The following is a 13,646-nucleotide window of genomic DNA, read 5'->3' as shown; positions in this document are numbered from 1 at the left end:
AGTTGCAACCTGACATCTGGGGCATGTGTCAGACCACAACAGAGCCCGTCTTGCCTTTCATCAGGCCGGGCCGGGGGAGCTGCCGGGGCCCTTGGAGGGAGGGAGAGCTGTAACTTCAAAGGCCGTGTCGCTGAGAATTCCAGCCACAGCCTTCCAGGTTTGCTTTTGGCTTCATTTCTTGGACTCGCTTGGCTCTGGGGACTGAGGTTTTACTTGTATGTAGGGAGAAGATACTGCTGCTTTTTTCCACTTGGGGGAAAGTACCACCTTTACTAAATGGTGCGTGGCCATTTTCCAAATTCTTTTACTTGTTAATCCTCCCATCACCCCCATGACATGTCTTCATGTACTGTTGTCCCCATATTACAGATGGAATAATTGAACATGAAGGCCTCTGGAGGCTGTGCAGGGCACATAGAACGGGGCTGGCTCTGGTTCAAAGGTCTTGCCAGTCCTCCACGGGGAGGGGAAAATTATGTGCATGGGGAGTTGCCCCTGGATCTCAGAACATAAATCTCACTGAGCCAGAACCCAACAAACCAAGTCATCCCAGATTCTGCCTTCTTCCTTTGCCTTTTCCCTGAAGGAGACAGGTTCAGGAGGCATGGAGATAATCTGAGATTTGAACCCTCCTCCAAAGAGGTGATCCCCACATATGTCTTCAGGACAGGCCAACCCTTTGTGATGTCCTCCTCTTCTCCTCCTTCTGTAGTCTTTCTGTTGCTGGGGTTCAGGGTTAACATTCCAAACCACCAACAACAATGGGAATTGTGTACATTGGCATTTCAGAAAGATCATCCGCCACAGGCAGAGAAAGGAAAGCGGTTTGGGGTGCCACTTTACTCTTGATGGAAGAGCTCCCTGCTCCAGGCCTCTGGCTAGCCAAGGTCCCAAGGCTTGGTGATAAGGTTACTGTAGAGAGAGATGCCACACTGCATGGGAGGGGCCTCACAGCTGCAGCACCTTCTCTTGTGTGTGGCAGAGGGGATAACCTGTCAGCAGACCACACGGCCATGTGGTTTGTATGGCTTCCCCTCAGAGCAGAGGTGGCCCTGACCTCCATACGTTTCATTCCCTAAGTGTATCTGTGTGTGTGTGTGTGTGTGTGTGTGTGTGTGTGTGTGTGTGTGTGTTGGGGGTGGTGCTGTCATGGGTGCCATAACCAGCTTCTCTCCTTGAGACAGCTCACATGGGCCTCGGCTGGGCTTCCTGCCTTGCTGGAAAGCACGAGGTGAAGCCGCAGAGACATAATTTGTGGTATCGGTGCAGATGGAGACATATCTGTGTGTGTGCGCACGCGCACATGTGTGTGCTCACGTGTGTGTGCGCAATGCCCTGGACTCTATCTTCCTGAGACAGGATGAGTGAGCCTCCACTCTCAGGGCCATTTCAGGTGTCAGAAAAGTTAGAAAAAGAAGAGCACTTCCAGGGTCACAGTTAAGAATAGGGGGAACCACCACAATGACAAGGCTACATGTAGGTGTATTGATCAACAGCTAAGCCCAGCTGCCTGGCCATCCTCTCCAAGTTGCCAGCATGTAAGTAAAGTCATCTTGGATCCGTCAGACCCAGCTTACGCACCAGCTGAATTCCACATGGACTCTCAGTTGCCGCCATATAGAAGGATCACCCAACTGAGCCCTACAAAAAATTGTGAGAACTAATAAAATAGTTGCTGTTTAAACATCTTAAAAAACACAGGGTGAAATGCATACTAATTACAACAGCCTCCAGGCTGGCTTCCCAGTGTTCCATTTTCACTGCTACCAGAGGGATCTCTCCAAGCACTGTCCCTTGTAGGTAAAAATTCCCTGATAGCTGGGGTACTGGGTTCAGATTCAGTAGTCAGGCACTTAAGTCTCCACCTCTGCCCCTGTCCTCTCCTTCCAGCCTGTGCCCCAGGCCCCGCACAACCCACATTTTCCAGTCCCTGTACTTCTGTGAACCCACTCCCCCTCCACCCTTAATCCTGTTGGCCTGGCTCAAGGTCCATTTCTCCCTTCCACCCTCCTCTAGCGTCCCTGGCCCTGCCCACACCAGCCATTTTGTACGTGTCTCAAGGCTGTCCAAGTTTGTTATCTTCTTGTGATAATCACATCTCACAGGTGCCTAGAACTTTCCAACAGACAAAGCACTTTCACAGGATACACTCATGTATTCCTCATGGCAACCCTACAAAGCAGGGATCACTCGCTCCCCTTTGCAGATAAGCCTCAGAGAAGGTACATGCCGACTCTGATTCTAAATCACCCTGTTCGTGGAAGCTGAACTTGTTTTCTGGGTCTGACGTTTCCTGACTCACGCTCTCTTCTACCCACATTGAAAATTCCACAGCAAAGGCCCCTGGACACAAGTGGGGTTCTTAAGTGCCAGATGGGAGGGGGACTTGGCTCTCTGGCTGTCAGACCCTTTTAGAAAAGCAAGCGAGGTCTTTGCAGCAAGGTCAGTTTCTTGACTTCTATTGTCTGCTGTCTGCTCCCTACCACCCCTGTATTCTGGGAGATCCCCTGCCTCTTTGGCTGGAGGAGGGAGAGTTGAGGTTTTCTCTGTCCTCAGGACGGGTGGAGAAGTAGCCAAAAGGCTGTGTGAAAGGGGAGGACACTCTGTGTCCTTCCAAAGATGCGAATGTAGAGGGGACTGCGGTAGCATGAAAAGGCACCCCCAGGGCTGAGCCGCCTCAGAGGACGAGATACACCAGGGTCTGGGTTCTGACGGCGGTCCCACAGCGCCACCCAGTGGCATTCAGGGAGAATACATGTGCCCTCATGTGGAGTGGGGCCCAGGACAGGGACCTAGAGCACCTCCTAAGCCAGAACTTGGGCCAGGTGCTTTTGCCCATTATGCGGCCAGATCACCTTGTTAATCCTCCCACCAACTCTGCCTGGCAGGAGAAAGGGACGGGGCTCAGAGTGAGCGGCCCTAGAAGAACTTGATTCCTTGCTGGGACAAGTCAGAGCTGCTTCCAGCAGTGGCTCCTCCTGTCCCTCTCCAGTGCCCTTAACCCACGACCACCTGTGTCCCCCTTGCCTCCTGGGTGATCCTCTTTGTCTTCTCCCATCAAGTCATTTTGCGGGCAAATATAAAATGCCTGAGAAAAGTGGTTTAACTTACTGAGTACCTGCTCTGTGCCTGAGGCTGCTTGTTAATTTTTGAGTATTCTCACTAAACCCCACAACAACACTGAAAGGCAGGGATTATCAATCCCATTTTACAGAAGAGGGACTGATTCTTGGAGAAGTAGAGTAATGCATACAAATTCACCCTGCTGTACAAAACAGAACTGGGATTCACAACCTAAAGCCCTTAGGTACCTGCTTCCCTGGGGGAACTATTAATTTTTTTAATTTTATTTTTTTACATTTATTTATTTTTGAGAGATAGAGACAGAGCACAAGTGTGGGATGGGCAGAGAGAGAAGGAGACACAGAATCCGAAGCAGGCTCCAGGCTCTGAGCTGTCAGCACAGAACCCAACGCGGGGCTTGAACTCACAGACCATGAGAGTATGACCTGAGCTGAAGTCAGGCGCTCAACCGACTGAACCACCCAGGCGCCCCTATTTTTTTTAATGTTTATTTATTTTTGAGAGAGAGAGAGACAGAGCATGAGCTGGAGAGGGGCAGAGAGAGGGAGACAGAATCTGAAGCAGACCCCAGGCTCTGAGCTGTCAGCACAGAGCCGGATGTGGGGCTCAAACTCACAAACCGTGAAGTCATGACCTGAGCTGGAGTTGGCTGCTTAACCGACTGAGCCACCCAGGTGCCCCCCCACCCCCCTTGGAGGAACTCTTCCTTTTATCATCATTGTCTTAAAACAGCCTCTGCTTTGGTGGAAGAAAAAATTTTGCAACCAGAAAAATCTCCCATAAAACATTAATAAGTTTTCTACCAAATTCAGGTTCATTTTCTCTTCATGGCTTAAATAAAAATGGGCATCATTATTGTCACCATCATCAGCATCATGTATTCCACAAACATATAATGAACCCTGTCACTGTCATTGCAGGAGTCCAACGTGAATCCTGGCCCCTATCTGCCATCAAGGTCACTGTCACTGCCATTCTCTGACTCCAGTTAGGGTGGGCTCTTCTCATCTTCACCTGGAGGTCTGGACCCTTCTCTTATAGTTCTGCTTGTTGTTCATGTGCTTATTCATTCATATATTTAATGGATATTTATTGAGCTCCTATTGTGTGTCAGACACTCTGATGAGTACTGAAGATATAGTGGTGAAAGGCTCTGCCCTCACAGAGCCCGTAGTCTGGAAGGTAAAATAGATAATAACCAAGTAAATTTACAAGTATTTGACCACAATCTTCATAAGCACTCTGAAGGCAGGACTGGAATACTACGACAGCATTAGTCTGGGGGCTCCCCTCTCTGCAGCATGCCTCACAACCTCCAGCCCATACTGGATATGCACTATAGGAAATCCTCCAGCCATGGGGCCCTCTGTCCTAGGTCCTCAGTGACATTTCCAGTTTCCTGGGATTTTGTTGCTTGCTTTAAGTTGCCTCATAATTTGTGTTCCTTTGTGAGTCTTCATGAATTTTAGTTTTTAAATCAGAAGAAAAATGCCCCTTTACAGTCTGGGTTCAGAAAATTCATGTTCTACAGTCTTGAATTACTCCCTAGTGGTATCATATAGGTGTTTGTGCCCTTCGGACTCCATTGAGGAGGATCTCCACTTCCTTCCAAGAGAGAGGAACAAGGACTAGATGTACTTGAAACAAAAAAGCAAGAAAATATACAAAATGATGGTTTTCAAAATACCAGACACCAGGCAATGAAGGGCAGTGTCCCTGTCATGGGAAACAAATGAGGCGAGTCCTACAATTTTCACATCTTAATGACTTGAGAAGTTTTCTAGGCTATAGAGAGAAGGAGAACCCAGCCAGAGCTCAGAAAACTCCCTGAGTTCAGGAGATGGAGCTAAGAGCCCAGGGAGACCACGGTGGCTAGAGTTTGCCAAATATATACTAAAGAAGCAGAGAGCTGCACATGGAACTCTGAAGATCCACAAAGGGTTCCCTTCAAGCACTCAGCAGAGTGTTGGTCAGGGCATGAGTATGAAGATACTAACTGAAGCTGAAGTGGGGGAACATCTAAAAGGAATAGAGAGCAGTGGACAGCATACCCCAAAGGCTGGAAATAGTGACTGTTCCCACCAGCAAGAAAAATTCATAAATTATGGGGAATTGGGTAGAATATTTGAAAGGTGTTGTCTGAATAATGTGAAATTATTAGCTCTATGTGGAGCACTGCCCTAGACCTACCTAACAAATCACAAAAGAACATCCAGGGGCCCCTGGGTGACTCAGTCAGTTGAGTGTTTGACTTTTGATTTTGGCTCAGGTCATGATCCCAGGGTCATAGGATTAAGCCCCATGTTGGGCTCTGTGCTGAGCATGGAGCTTGTTTAGGATTCTTTCTCTCTCTCCCTCTGCCCTTCTTCCCCACTCATGCCCTCTCTCTCTAAAAAAATTTTTTTTAAAGAATATGTAAAAAGATTGGTGTTTTCAGTTCACCTAACTGAATCCCAGACCAAGGTACAAGAATATGTATAGGAATACTAAAATATTCAGCCCCCCAGCAGAGTAAAATTCACAAACTGTGGCAATCAAATATTAACAGGCATAAAAAGAAGCATGAAAATATTGTTAAGAACAAGAATAGTCAATCTGAACTGACCCAGAACTGACACAAGTATTAGAATTAGCAGAAAAGGACGTTAACAGTGATTATGACTGTATTTTATCTATTAAAAAAGCTAAGTAGAGACATAGAAAATACAAGAAAACGTCTAAGTCAAACTTCTGTAGATGAAGATTACAATGTCTGAGATTAGAAGTATACCAGACTAGATTAATAGCAGATTAGACTCAGCAGAAGAAAAGATTAGTGAACTTGAAGCCCTAGCAATAGAAATTATTCAGAATGAAACAGACATAGAAAACAGGTGTTTTTTTTTTTTGAAAAAGGATAGAGGATCAGTAAACTGAGGGACAACTTTAAGTGGCTTCATATATATAATTGGAGTCTGTGAAGGAGAGTGGAGGGTGGGGAAGGGAATAGACATAAAAACTTTTGTAGAAGTAATGGACAAAAATTTTCCACATTCACTGAAAACTATACACCTACTGATACAAGAGTCTCAACAGATCGAAAGCTCAAGAAATGTGAATAAAACTACATCAAGGCACATCATAATCAAAATATTCAGAACCTAAGATAATGAGAAAAATCTTAGCTGCCACAGGAAAAAAGACATTATATGCAGAGGAACAAAAAAAAAAAAATGAGTATAGCAGATTTCCCATCATAAATGTAATCAAGAATACACTGGACCCAGTCTTCAAAGTGCTGAAAGAAAAAATTGACAGTTTAGGGTTTTATACCTAGCAAAAAAAATATCTTTCCAAAAATGAAGGTGAAATAAAGATTTTTTTCAGATAGGGGCGCCTGGGTGGCGCAGTCGGTTAAGCGTCCGACTTCAGCCAGGTCATGATCTCGCGGTCCGTGAGTTTGAGCCCCGCATCAGGCTCTGGGCTGATGATGGCTCGGAGCCTGGAGCCTGTTTCCGATTCTGTGTCTCCCTCTCTCTCTGCCCCTCCCCCGTTCATGCTCTGTCTCTCTCTGTCCCAAAAATAAATAAAATAAAAAAAAAAAAAAAAAGATTTTTTTTCAGATAAACAAAAGATGTAAAAATTTGATATCAGCAGAAATGACAAATGCCTTTGATGGGTAGGCTCATTAGTAGTCTATACATGGCTGAATCTCTGGGCATAGGAAGACACATATATTCTGAAAGTAAATGGATGGAAAAAAATATACCATGCTATCACTAATTGAAGCAAAGCGAGTAGCTACATTCAGACAGAGCAGGGGCTGTTACCAGGGATAAAGAGGGCATTACACAATTAGAAAGGTGTTGATTCTCCAGGAAGACATAACAATCCTTATGTGTGTGTATCTAACATGAGACTATAAATATGTGAGGCAAAAACTCATGGAACTCCAAGGAGGACCAGAGGAATCCACTATTATAGTTGAAGAATTCAGCAGCCCTCTACCAGAAATGGACAGATTTATCAGGCAGAAAATCAGTAAGGACATAGTTGAATTCAATAGCACCATCAGTCAACTGGATATCATTGACATCTGTCAACGATTTTATCCTACAACAGCAGGATATACATTTTCCTCAAGCTCACATGGAACACTGACCAAGGTCGGCCCTGTTTTGGGTCATAAAACACACCTTAGCAAATTTAAAAGAACAGAAATCATACAGTGTCTTCAGATCACAGTGGAATTAAACTAGAAATCAAAAACAGGAAGATAGCCAAGTGCACACTGAGCATTTACCAAGGTAGAGCATACTTTGGGCCACAATACAAGTCTCAATAAATTTAAGAAGCTTCAATTCATACAAAAATATATTCTCTGACTACAGTGGAATTAGATTAGAGATGAATAACAGAAAGATAACTGGAAAATCATCAAATGTGGAGAAACTAACCCACAGGTTAAAGGAAGGAATAACAAAGAAAATTTTAAAGTATCTTGATCTGAATGAAAATGAAAACACACATAAAAATTTGTGGAATGTTGCTAAATCAATTCTTAAGGGGAAATTTGTAGCATGAAACACCTATAATGGAGAAAATCTCCAAACAATAATCTCAGCTTCCACCTTAAGAAACTAGAAAAATAAGTAGAATAAGGGGAATAAATAATAAGGATCAAATAAACAGAAATCAATAGAAAATAAAAGAACAGAAAAATATTAAAAAAAACATTCTTTGAGATGATCAATAAAATTGATAAGCCTCTAGCTAGACTCATTAGAAAGAGGAGAATATACAAATTATTAATATCAGGAAAAAGAGACATGATATATTTACAGAATCAACAGATTTAAAAGCCTAGTTAGTTCATACTATAAACAATGTTATGCCAATAAACTTGACAACTTAGATGAAATGGACAAGTTCCTTGAAAGATACAAGCTATGAAAGCTCACTTAAAAAAATAAAAAAGGTAATCTGAGTAGCCCTGTATCTACTAAGGAAATTGAACGTCAGTTAAAAAGCTTCCCACAGTGAAAACTCAAGGCACAGATGGCTTGACAGGTGAATTCTTCCAAACATTTACAGAAGAAACAATACCAGTTCTACACAAACTCTTTTGGGAAATTGAAGAGGATGAAAAATTCCCCAACTCATTCTATGCAGTCAGCAATACCCTGATGCCAAAATCAGACAAAGACTACAAGAACAAGTAACTACAGACCAAATCCTTCATGAAAATAGAGAAAAAATTCTAAAAATGTTATTAAATCAGTCCAACAGTCTATATTAAAAAAAGATACATCCGTATTAAATAGGGTTTATTCCAGGAATGTGGGGTTGGTTTAATGTATGAAAAGCAATCAGTGTAATTATATATTATATCATATATAATTATAATTAATATATATAATTATGTAATTATATATTTATTCTATATAATATATATTGTATATTAACAAACTATAAAAGTAAAACCCTGTGATTATCTCAAGAGGTTCTAAAAAAGCATTTGATGAAATTCAAACATCCATTCCTGAGAGAAGCTCTCAGCAAACTAGGAATAAAATTAATTTCTGCAACCTTACAAAGGACATCTGTGAAAAACTTACAATCAGCACTACACTTAATGTGAAAGACTGAATGCTTCTCCTCTAAGATCAGGAACAAGACAAAGATATCTGTTTGAGCCACTGATCTCCAACATTGTACTGGAGGTTCTGGTAAGTGTGATTAGGCAAGAAAAAGAAAAAAAAGAAGTCATCCAGACTGAAGAATTTAAAACTCTCTTTATTCACAGATGTTATTGTTTATGTAAAATATAAAATCTACAAACAAGAACTAGAAAGTAGGTTTTGCAAGTTTGAGGATACAAGATCAATAAACAAAAACCAATTGTACCTCTAAATTAGTAACAATCATAAATTGAAATTAAAGTAACATTTACAGTAGCATCAAAAATATGAAACACTCAGGGATAAATCTGACAAAAGATACATCTTTACCCTGAAAGCTACCACACATTGCTTAGAGAAACTAAAGAGGACCTAAATAAATGAAGAGATAAGTGTCATTTATGGGTCAGAAGATTCAGTATTGTTACGATGTCACTTCTTTAGAAATCAATTTATATGGAGAGAATAGATTTGATTTGATCTGAGATCTTAGATTTGACCTGAGATTTGATATAATCTCAGTCAAAATTCCTGCAGAATTTTTGTAGAAACAGAAAACTAGATTCTAAAATTTATATGGAAATGTAAAGGACATAAAATAGCCAAAACAACTTTGAAAAAAAGGAAAGGAGAACAAAATTGAGAGCTAACACTATCTAATTTCAAGATTTATTATTAAAAAAACCACAGTAATAAACCAGTGTAGTATTGCATAAACATATAAAAATAGGTCAGTGGAATAGAATGGAGACATCAAAAGTACATCCACACATATATGGACAACTGATGTTTTTAAAAGGTGCAAAGGCAATTCAGTGCAGAAAAGACAGTCTTTTCAGCAGATGATTCTGAAACAATGCTTAAATCCATACCTCACATGATATCAAAAAATTAATTCAAAATGTACCATTCACCTAAGTGCGAAATGTAAAACTATGAACCTCCCAGAAAAGAACATAAGAAAAATTTTTGTTACCTTGGGTAGACAAAGCCTGACCCATGAAAGAACATGTTGATAAACTGACCCTCATCAAAATTAAAAACTTCTCTCTTAAATATGTTGTTAAAAGAATACAAAGGCAAGTCACAAACAGGGAGAAAATGTTTGCAAATGTATTTTTAATATAGGTCTTGTATCCAGGACATATAAGAACTCCTGAAATTCAATAAGAAAACAAACAGCCCACTTTAAAAACAGGCAAAAGAGTTGAGTAGACAGCTCTCCAAAGAAGATCCATGAATGGCAAACATGACATGAAAAGATGCTCAACATCATTAGTCATTAGGTCAATGAAAACTAAAAACTTGGGGTTTCTGGGTGGCTCAGTCGGTTAAATGTCTGACTCTTGCTCTAAGTTCAGGTCATGATCTCACAGTTTGTGGGATCAAACCCCACATTGGGCTCTGTGCTGACAGCATGGAGCCTGATTGGTATTCTCTCTCTTCCTCTTTCTGCCCCTCTCCTGCTCATGTGCGTGCATATGTTCCTTCTCAAAATAAATAAACCTAAAAAAAAAAATCCAAAATGAGATCCCACATGTATTAGAATGGGAAAGAAACTAACCACATCAAGTGTTGGTGAGGATGTTGAGGAAACCAAATTCTCATACACACCGCTGGAGGAGATGCAAAATGGTACAATGACTTTAGAAGATAGTTTGGGAGTTTCTTGAAAAATTTGATGCACCTAATCACATGATTCAGCCATCCCACTCCTAGATATTTTCCTAAGATTAATGAAAACACATGTCCAAAGACTTGTACACAAATATTAACAGTTTTATTTCTAATAGGGCCAAAGAATGGAAACAACCCAAAAGCCCCTCAGCAGATGAATGCCTAACAAATTGTGGTACACCCACATAATGGAATATTATTCATTAATGAAAAGGAACAATTATTGATACACAGGAAACATGGGTGAACCTTAAAATCATCATGCTGAATTAAAGAAGCCAGATGGAAAAAGAGCACATACTTAGGATGCTTTTTTTTATAAAACTCCAGAAAATGCAAGCTATTCTGTGAGGGAGGAAAGCAGTGGTGGCCTGGGGGAAGGAAGTTGTGCAGGCTGAGTGGAATAAAGGGATTCCTGAGGGGCATAGGGAAATTTTGGAGACAGAAGGAATGCTGCGTAGCCATGGAACAAGATGAGATGAGACCAGAAAGATGCTGGTGGTAATAGTAATAGTAATGATGCTGTCTGTCATCTGATGGGCACTGACTGTGTGCTTCATGCCTGTTAACTTTTGCTCTTGTCCTATGTGGAAGCTGCTGTCACGTCATCTTAGCAGGAAATGAAGATGATGAGTAACAAGGGCTCATACAGCTAATAAGTTGTGGAGCTCGAATTTTAACCTACATCTGTCTGGCCCCAAAGCTCTTACCATGAATCTGCTCCCATTCCCAGGCCAGTAGACACATGTGAACACATGCATGTTCACCTGTACACAGAAGAGACCACATAAACACACACATACACTCACTTTGCATATATACGTATGTACTTGCACACATGGACATACATGCATATTCATGTGTATTTGAACGTGCACACAAAATGATCACCCATGCATGTGCACACACGTATGCATGCATCTATGTCCCCAGAAGACACACATATACACGTTTGCATGACACAGCCAAACACACACATTTGCACATACACATACACATAGGCACACACACTTAGGGCACCCTAAGAATCTATATTCTGCTCTTTTGGCTCTGGCTTCCAACCACTGCAACCCACTGCCAGCTTCTCCCAGTTCAGGCCCCAGGAATCTTCAGGACACTGAAGTTCTGAGCCCAAAGTGAAATTATGCTCAGACCCCTGATCTGGGAACTGCATGCAAGTCAGGGAAATCAGATGCATCACATTTTCTCATGAAAGAAATTTCTGACAGGCTTATTAACCTTTGAAAATACCAGCTCTCCGTCCAAAGGACTTCCGGAGTCCAGATCGAACTGAAAAATAATCTTGTGACAGACCACCCGGTTCTGAGCTGATGGGAATTACTTTCAACCCAGGCCAGCATGTCCCTCTGACAAAATGTTCCACATACCAAACCTGACAGCAGCCAGCTCTGGGGAGCAAGGGAGCCAAGTGTCAGCTATTATAGATCATATCCATGATGGCCATGACATGGGGTGATTACTCTGGGCCTCCGTCATTGCGAGGGCATCTGGGATGGCAGGAAGGAGCCAGCCTAAGTGCTTTGACATTTATGTCACTGTGCTGTAGGACAGAGGGTCTGCCTGTTATCACAGACAGATGTAGCCTTGGCCTCTGGCGATCATTTTCTGTCTTGGGTAGAATTCACTTTTGGGTAGAATTATAGTTGAGCGGGTGCTGTCAGAAGCAAGGAGACAGAGTGCCGTGTGGAAATTTGGAGATAAACTGATAACTCCAGGGTTGGAGGAAGTGACTCATTCACTCCCACTATTTCAGGGTGGAAGACGGTCTTCCTGCTTGCTCTCTTTTGGGCCACCTTCTGGACTCAGAAGAGAGTCTGTATCATCCCTGGAAGTCTCACTGTTTTTCCTTACCCCAGGAAACACACGTGAAACAACTTTTCCACCATAATAGCTGCCAGGGACCCTAGAGTGTACCTTGTGTTTGCTTTGAATAAATTGGAAGGCCTTGGGCAAGCCCAACTTTGGAGCCTCAGCTTATATGTATAGAAGATGGTCATATTGGTGCCTGTCCTGTCTGCCTCACCACTTTGCCAGGAAGACCAGCAGGACTGATGAGAAAACAGTGTCCTCCGAATGAAGGGATGATGGCTGTGCTTTGTCACATCTTTCAACATTCTCACCATTGCTCAGGATGTTTCTGCTCAGGTACAGATTTTCACAGGCTTCCAGGCACACATTATTTCCATATTCCTTTAGAACAATCAGGAATAACTTCCAGGCTTCTAGATCCTGGTTCCTCTTCTCTTGCACTGCTGTGACTGCTCCACCACTTGGTGGACTGCTGTTCCTTCAGGTTCTGGCATCACAGCCAGATGTACAGCCCCCAGGAGCACCATCAAACTTCTTGCTCCTGCAGCTACCAACACAACCACATTTTTTCTCAACCAATGGCTTTGCTTTCTGTTGCCTGGAGAACAGAGGCAGAGAGGCAGGAAGGCCCTCTGATTCCTTCCTCAAGACCTATCCACACTCGACTCACCTTAAACTTCTTGCCTCCTGGTACAAAGATTGCTTCCCATCAGTGGCCAGTTTCCCCATTTAGGGCCTCATTCTCTGCAGCTTCCTTGGGAGCCTCCCATCATTACTTGTCCCTCCTCATTTCACTTCTTGCCTTATTACCCATCTCTTCTCAGTGCACAAAGGGGCTTTGACCATGGAATTTGTGTCTGTGGGAACATGTTGGGAGTTGGGACCTGAACGGGGGCAGGGAAAATACACTCTGGGTGAAGACCCAAATGGGGCAGATGTGGTCCTTCGGGAAGATGTTGTTTTGAAGACCTGTGGAAGTTTCAAGGGTTTGCTGGAGATTGCAAGGGCTCTTCGATTTTCCACACTGTCACTTTTCCTTCTCAGGCCCTGTCCTTCCTCTTTCCATCTCTCTACATCCCTCTTCCAGTATTCTGCCCCCAGATCATCATCTTGAAGAATTCTAAAATCCCAGGGCAAAATCCCAGTCCCTTTAGGAAAATAATGAAAATTCAGACCCTGTAAAATCACTGGCAGTTGAGTAATTGAAATGTCACTATACTTTTGTTTTACAAATAATACCCACTCTTGCTTCACAGAGCTGGTGATCCCAGATTTGACCTGATGAATCCTACCACTGGGTGCTTCTAGGGTGTCTTAGGACTGTCAGAGGGCCAGCCCTCCCCATTTCCCAGGGGGTGAATAGGACCTCACCTAGGCCAGTCAGTTTCTCTCACC

This window comes from Panthera onca, chromosome C2 (genome assembly GCF_046562875.1).
Source record: "Panthera onca isolate mPanOnc1 chromosome C2, mPanOnc1 haplotype 2, whole genome shotgun sequence".
In the NCBI taxonomy this organism is placed as follows: domain Eukaryota; kingdom Metazoa; phylum Chordata; class Mammalia; order Carnivora; family Felidae; genus Panthera; species Panthera onca.
The sequence above is the reverse complement of the archived record's forward strand: the minus strand, read 5'-3'. Positions refer to the sequence as shown.